The following is a 6000-nucleotide window of genomic DNA, read 5'->3' on the forward strand; positions in this document are numbered from 1 at the left end:
GGAACAGAAGCTAATCCCACAGCTTTTGAATGGGAAGTGAAAGGAATTTCATCACTACAAATTTCTCATTAAAAAAGCATTTGAGTACCCAGAGTACCCACAAAAGAAAATATCAGTCTTTAACGCTTTTCACAAAAGCTTTGGCCATTAAATGCAGGAGATAAAGCCGGCAGGTTGCTGACTGAATATATTATTGCAGCATGAGAAACAGGGTTGCAGTGGCAAAAATTTCATCAGATTTCTAGATCATAAATAGCTTGAATATTGCTAGATCTCTGCAAGTTTGCTTTGCAGAATAGTAGAGTCTTTCCTTTTGGATAATTTTTTATTAGACCCAAACATTTCTTGAAAGTTTCTGATTTACTAAGAGCTACGACACTGAAAGTCCTTCAGCACAAGAGATCTGCAGCACTTTAAACCTTGGTGTGACAGCATATTGGCAAACATACTCTTTTTGCTCAAGGCATAGCTACTCCCACAACTCTTTCCTCCACCAAGAAAATATTTACCTTCATGAACTACAGTGAGGTGGTGAGGCATTTCTATTCTTAAATGGCTGCTGAACTCTTTCTTACTTCTAGTCAAAGAGTGCAGCTGTTAAGATACTGTAAACATCTAAAAAAGGTGAGAAAAATATGGGGAAAAAAGCCTCAAAAGCCAGTAGGTCTTGTACAGACCAGCAAACAAGCTAAACCCAAAATGAAACTACGTGACTCACATAACCCTCTCCATGCAGATGATGGCGGGGGGGGGGGGCCAGAATCTGTTCCCCCGTACACCCACCTTAATTTGTTGAATCTCAGTAGAGTAGGATCTGTAGTGCCACAACAACCTTTCACAAGGCTCTTGGCAAGATGCTATAGAGGAGGAATGCCAGCCAGGAAAAGGGAGCAACAAGCTTTCTGTCTGTTTTGTGGTTGATGTCGCCAGTTTTACAGAGCTCAGAAGTAAGGTGAGAGATGTCTGGCCACCTTATATCTCCTGTGGACACTTAAATCTCAAAATTATGATGATACTAAGCCCTTTCAGGTAATTAAATGGCAGATAACGTTGAAGCATTCCAGAAGGACTGCACAAAACAGAGTGAGGGAGGAAAAAGGCAGCAAGTATGTTTCAATGTCAATAAATGTGAGGTGAAGAAAATCTAAACTGTGCTAACCTCATGCTGAGTGTGGCACTGACAGGTGAAACTCAGGAAAGGGGACTTGGAATAATCTCAAAGTGAATCAGAAACTCATGGCTTACCATATAGCAGCTGCTAGAATGTAAAAGTTGGGTATCATCAGGAAGGTTGAGAGCAAGATGAAACAAGACTTTTCTGCAAGACAAAACTTTGGTTTTACTCAAGTACTGTGTGTACTTGAGGTCTCCGCAGATCAAAAAGGACATAATAGAAATAGCAAAGAGAAAGACAACTAAAATGATCAAGGGTATCATCTAGAACATTTGCCACCTGGGGAGAGGCTAAAAGGACTAGGAGTCCTCAGTTTGGAGACAAGTGGGCAATGGATAAGAAGCTATCACAACCCAACTTTCTCTCCCATTATTCTCTCCTGTGCAATGGACAAAGCACTAAAAAGTTCTGTGAAAGACTGACTCCTAAACCTCCTCCTCTTCCTGTTTGGAAACTGGAGCCCTAGTGCTTTAAATTCAGAGTTCAAGATGTTACTTCATTTGTCCAGTGAATATTGAATTATTCACACAGAAAGCTCCAATATCAAAAAGATGCTGTTTCAGAATATCCCCTATTCCCAGGGCCAGAGCAATCAAATCGACTCCCAGACATGTGATACAAGTTAGAAAGGAAAGGCGTTTGAGATCTGTGAAATCCTCAGCTGGATCTTTAAATCGTTTGCAGTAGACAGAAGAAAAAACACATCTGCCTGTCTTTTACAAAGGGACACTCACAAGTATGCATGGGAAACTTGTGAATGTACCCAGGATAATGAAAGCACACCTCCCACATGGACATAAAATGTAGGAGCTGGAACTGGATCTCCAGAATCAAAGTCCAGCATTTCCACCACTGATTGCCTTTAAATCGCTATTGTTATTGTTTTAATCATTACTGTTTATATTGTAACCTCATGGTAGTGCTTGCAGGCCATCTTTGTTACCTGTTAATAACTAATCAACTAAAGACTGTAAAAGAATGAACACAAAACTCTACTAGGAATCTTCCTATCCTTGCACCGTTTCTTAAGCTAGACACAGAGCCTGGGAGAGTTTTAGGTAAGACAGCAGAGCAAAAGCAAGTGTCTGTTCTTACTCTTTTATGAGTAACAACATCACATTTACTGCCAGACCATCAGAGAACGGGGGAAATGAAAAAGCAGCATTTTTACTTTCTCTTTTACGCTGAATACACTAAGTGGAATGATTTCGGTATAATGTAGAAAAGATGCCTGATTGATGTAGGTTATAATTCTAAAACTTAGTTTTCTGCTTCTGAGTACACACACACTCACTAATTAACTTGAACAGCAGTTTATAAGACCAGTTTTGACTCTGCTCATTTAATGAACAAAATCCAATCAACCACCCTGTTAGCGTAAATGGAAAATACATGTCTGCAAGAATGATAAATAACTGATTGCCATAGTGATTAGCATAGCGTGCCACCTGGGAAGCTATTTGGCATTCAGCTCTCACAAGCACTTTTTAAGGATTGATACAAGTCTTGGTGTGCTTTGCATTGGACTTGCAGCTTATTTAAATACGAAGACATCTTTCTAGATCTGATGACTGACATTTTCATTTTAAACTTTTACGTTTCTGTTTATAAGAAAATGAATCATATTTTTCAAACTGTTGCGGGTGTTTTCACATAAAACGTATGTTTCGCTCATTCCATTAAAAAAACCCAAATTTATTTTTAGTGGTCCCAGATGCTCCAAGCATTATATCTGAGCTAAACTAGCCTCAGTAAAGCTGTTGCTGACTCACAGTTAAGCAACCTAGTGACTTCGGAGGCTGTGTGCTCTACTCTGGAAGTTTTTAGAGCCATTGTATACTTCAACTAACTGGGCTGTAGAGACATCCAGAAATTAAATACATCAGATGATCCTCTGGATTAAAAAAGTGGATGATCTTTTGAATACACTTGAGGTAATCTGAAATGCTACTAACAGAGCACAGAATATCTGCATTTGAAAAATGGGCAATTCAACTACTCTTTTTAGTTCCTTAGCTTCAGTTCCAATTAGGACTGTGCTTTAGTATGTTGGTCCATATTTTTAACATGTTAGCTTGTTCAATATCAGACAAAATCCCCTTCAGATACAAAATAAATCTGGGAGGCTTTGCAGGAGGCTGCCATGCCTGTTACAGAATTGACTGAATTGTGGGCAAAGCTCCTCCTGGACTGCAGGATCTTGTGTCACCATCTCAGACTGGGTCAATCGAGCTGCATTGAGTGTTTCTTCCATCTTGCATCTGTATAGGTTCACTTCAGCCCAGAAGAGTTGAGTTGCAAATAAATTCTATTTAAATTCTGCAAGTTAATATGAAAATCTTGAATTAACTGATTAGGAAAAACAAGCAACTCATATATTCAACTTAACTTACCCTACAAATTTAAAGGAGGCACAGCTTCCAGAGAGGCACAATGAAAACCAGGAGGGAGGGAAACAACCTCTCAAGCTAGCATAGATGCAGAAAGGCTGGGAAAAAAAAAAAAAGTGTTTGAACCGTTCCTTGGGCTCCGAAGGACAGGCACTGAGCTATCATTCCCAGGGAGCACCCTATATAAATAAAAATACTGCATTCAGTGTTTTCAAAAACGGGGCTATCTCCACAGCAGCACCTAAATACAAGTGCAGACTGTCAATTCAAGGAACCCAGAAGGAAACTGGGATCTCAGTGATCACAAATATGGTGGAAACAACAGTGAGAAATGAATGCAGGAAAGTATAATAAAAGAAACTTAAAAAACCCCACTCTTCCAAAGCACATTATTTTAAATCTCAGAAACTGCATAATACTAGCTGAAAAAAAAAGTTCCAGCAAAGAAGGAATTATCTTAAATTTCCTATTTGTCTGGTGAACTTGAAATGTTTCTTGGCCATTCTTCCATTATTAAATATTAATGGAAGACACGCGGGATTCCTACAGGATCCTGCCTGCCAGCTCTCCTGCCCTTGTTGCCTGTACATCTCACTGTAAACTGTTGATCATAGGAAAGAGATGCCAATAAAAGGCTCCCTCTGTTCATGGCCTCTTCCATGCCTGAAGGGTGAAGACTCCTTCATCCACCAGTAATTCTGAACTGACTGAAGACAAAACCCTGACCTTCATTCTGACCCTCAATAACAGTACTAACCTGAGCAACTGCTGAGGAGCAGCTGCATCCATTTTAGCTGTATAGCTCCTGCATAGCCTTGCATGACCTGCTTTGGGAATAAAAATGTGCCCCCCACCCTAAAGCACACTGTGGAGGTGGGCTTCAAAGGCTTGTGAATATTGAACCTGTTTTGAAGGGTTCAATTTTCATAATTCATAATATCTTCGAAGGTTTTACCTTCATCACAACCCTTCATCACATCACGGGAAATAGCTTCAGATGTGTTGCTTGAACAGCAGCTTCCCTGACTGTCCACTCAGAGTATCTCAGAATGGCCCATGTGCAACCTGAATATATTCATGTTTACATTACGCAGACATGCAAAAGAGAGATATTTTACACTACTCCTCACTTTTAGCCAACATTTATAAAAGTGTCCAAAACAGTGAAAAGCCACCACTGAATAAAAAAACCTTTCTGTACATGCACAAAGGCATTCATTACATTTGAAATGTTTGTCTATTTTAAAGAGCTGAAACTACAAAAGGTTTGGGCCAGGTTTAAGTTTAAAATTGATTCTACAATTATACTCATTCACCTAAATGATATTCTAGCTAAAAGGAGTTTTCCATTCAGTTTTGTAGTGTCTGTATTTCAGCCCAAAGCTTCCACCATATATTACAGCAGCAAAAAAGTAGGAGTTTAAAACTTCTTTTTCTGTGATGTAGTGGATGTATATACCATTCGCTTTCATTGTCAAGCACACATGCAGACGTGTGCACGTGTCTGATGTACCTAAATAAATATCATTTGACATTGTCATTAGGGGTTCTTATCTTTCCTTGAATTCCTTTAAAACAGCATTGCTTAATGCATGATATTACAGTGCCTAATTAAGCAAGAAGTGACTAGGATAGATGGTGACCTTTTCCAAGTGATTTCCATACATAACATGCTGCATGAAATGTGAAACTCTGGCTCCTGAATGAAACCTATCAAAAAGAAAGACTGTTCTCTTTTATACTACCATTCTAGAGTGCTGTGTAAACGACTAGGATCTTTAAGGCAAAATCATAGTGTGTGACATTTCATTTTCATAACCTTTTCATTCCATGAAACTATGTTTTTAATGGTATAATCCTTGTAAAATATTAATATTTTTGCTGACTGTGACAAAATTTATACGGCAATATACTCAGCATCATTTATAAGAATACCTATTATAAGTGCACTCCAGGTATAGAGAGACAATTCTAGTTGAAAAGTGAAATATTCAAAAAGATATGTAAAGTAAGCTGTGATTTGTGTATCACTGCATTGTGTTAACTTGAAAAATAGTTCTACTTCAAAGGAAATGTCAGTGAGCTTTGTAAAGTAAGGCCCAATTCTAAGTAACAATGAACCCATTTTAGGCAGAGATGATTTTTCACACAGAAGAAAATTTTAAATTATCTGTCTTATACTTAGACCATCTTTCACACTGACCTTGCAAAGATCCTAAGTATATATCCTACAATTGGATGCAAAGACTTCTGATGCATAGGTAACAGCAAACAGGTTTCTAGCATATAAAATCTGTTCAAGAGGACATTTTCTGGCTTTACATATCAGAGTAGAGTTCATTTCCATTTAAAAAAAAAAGATTCCTCTTCTTTCCTAATTATTCAAGCTCTACTGCCTTGTTTTATTGCTGGGAAGTTTAAGAGAGGGAAGGGAGT

The sequence above is a fragment of the Gymnogyps californianus genome, chromosome 1 (genome assembly GCF_018139145.2).
Source record: "Gymnogyps californianus isolate 813 chromosome 1, ASM1813914v2, whole genome shotgun sequence".
Classification (NCBI taxonomy): Eukaryota; Metazoa; Chordata; class Aves; order Accipitriformes; family Cathartidae; genus Gymnogyps; species Gymnogyps californianus.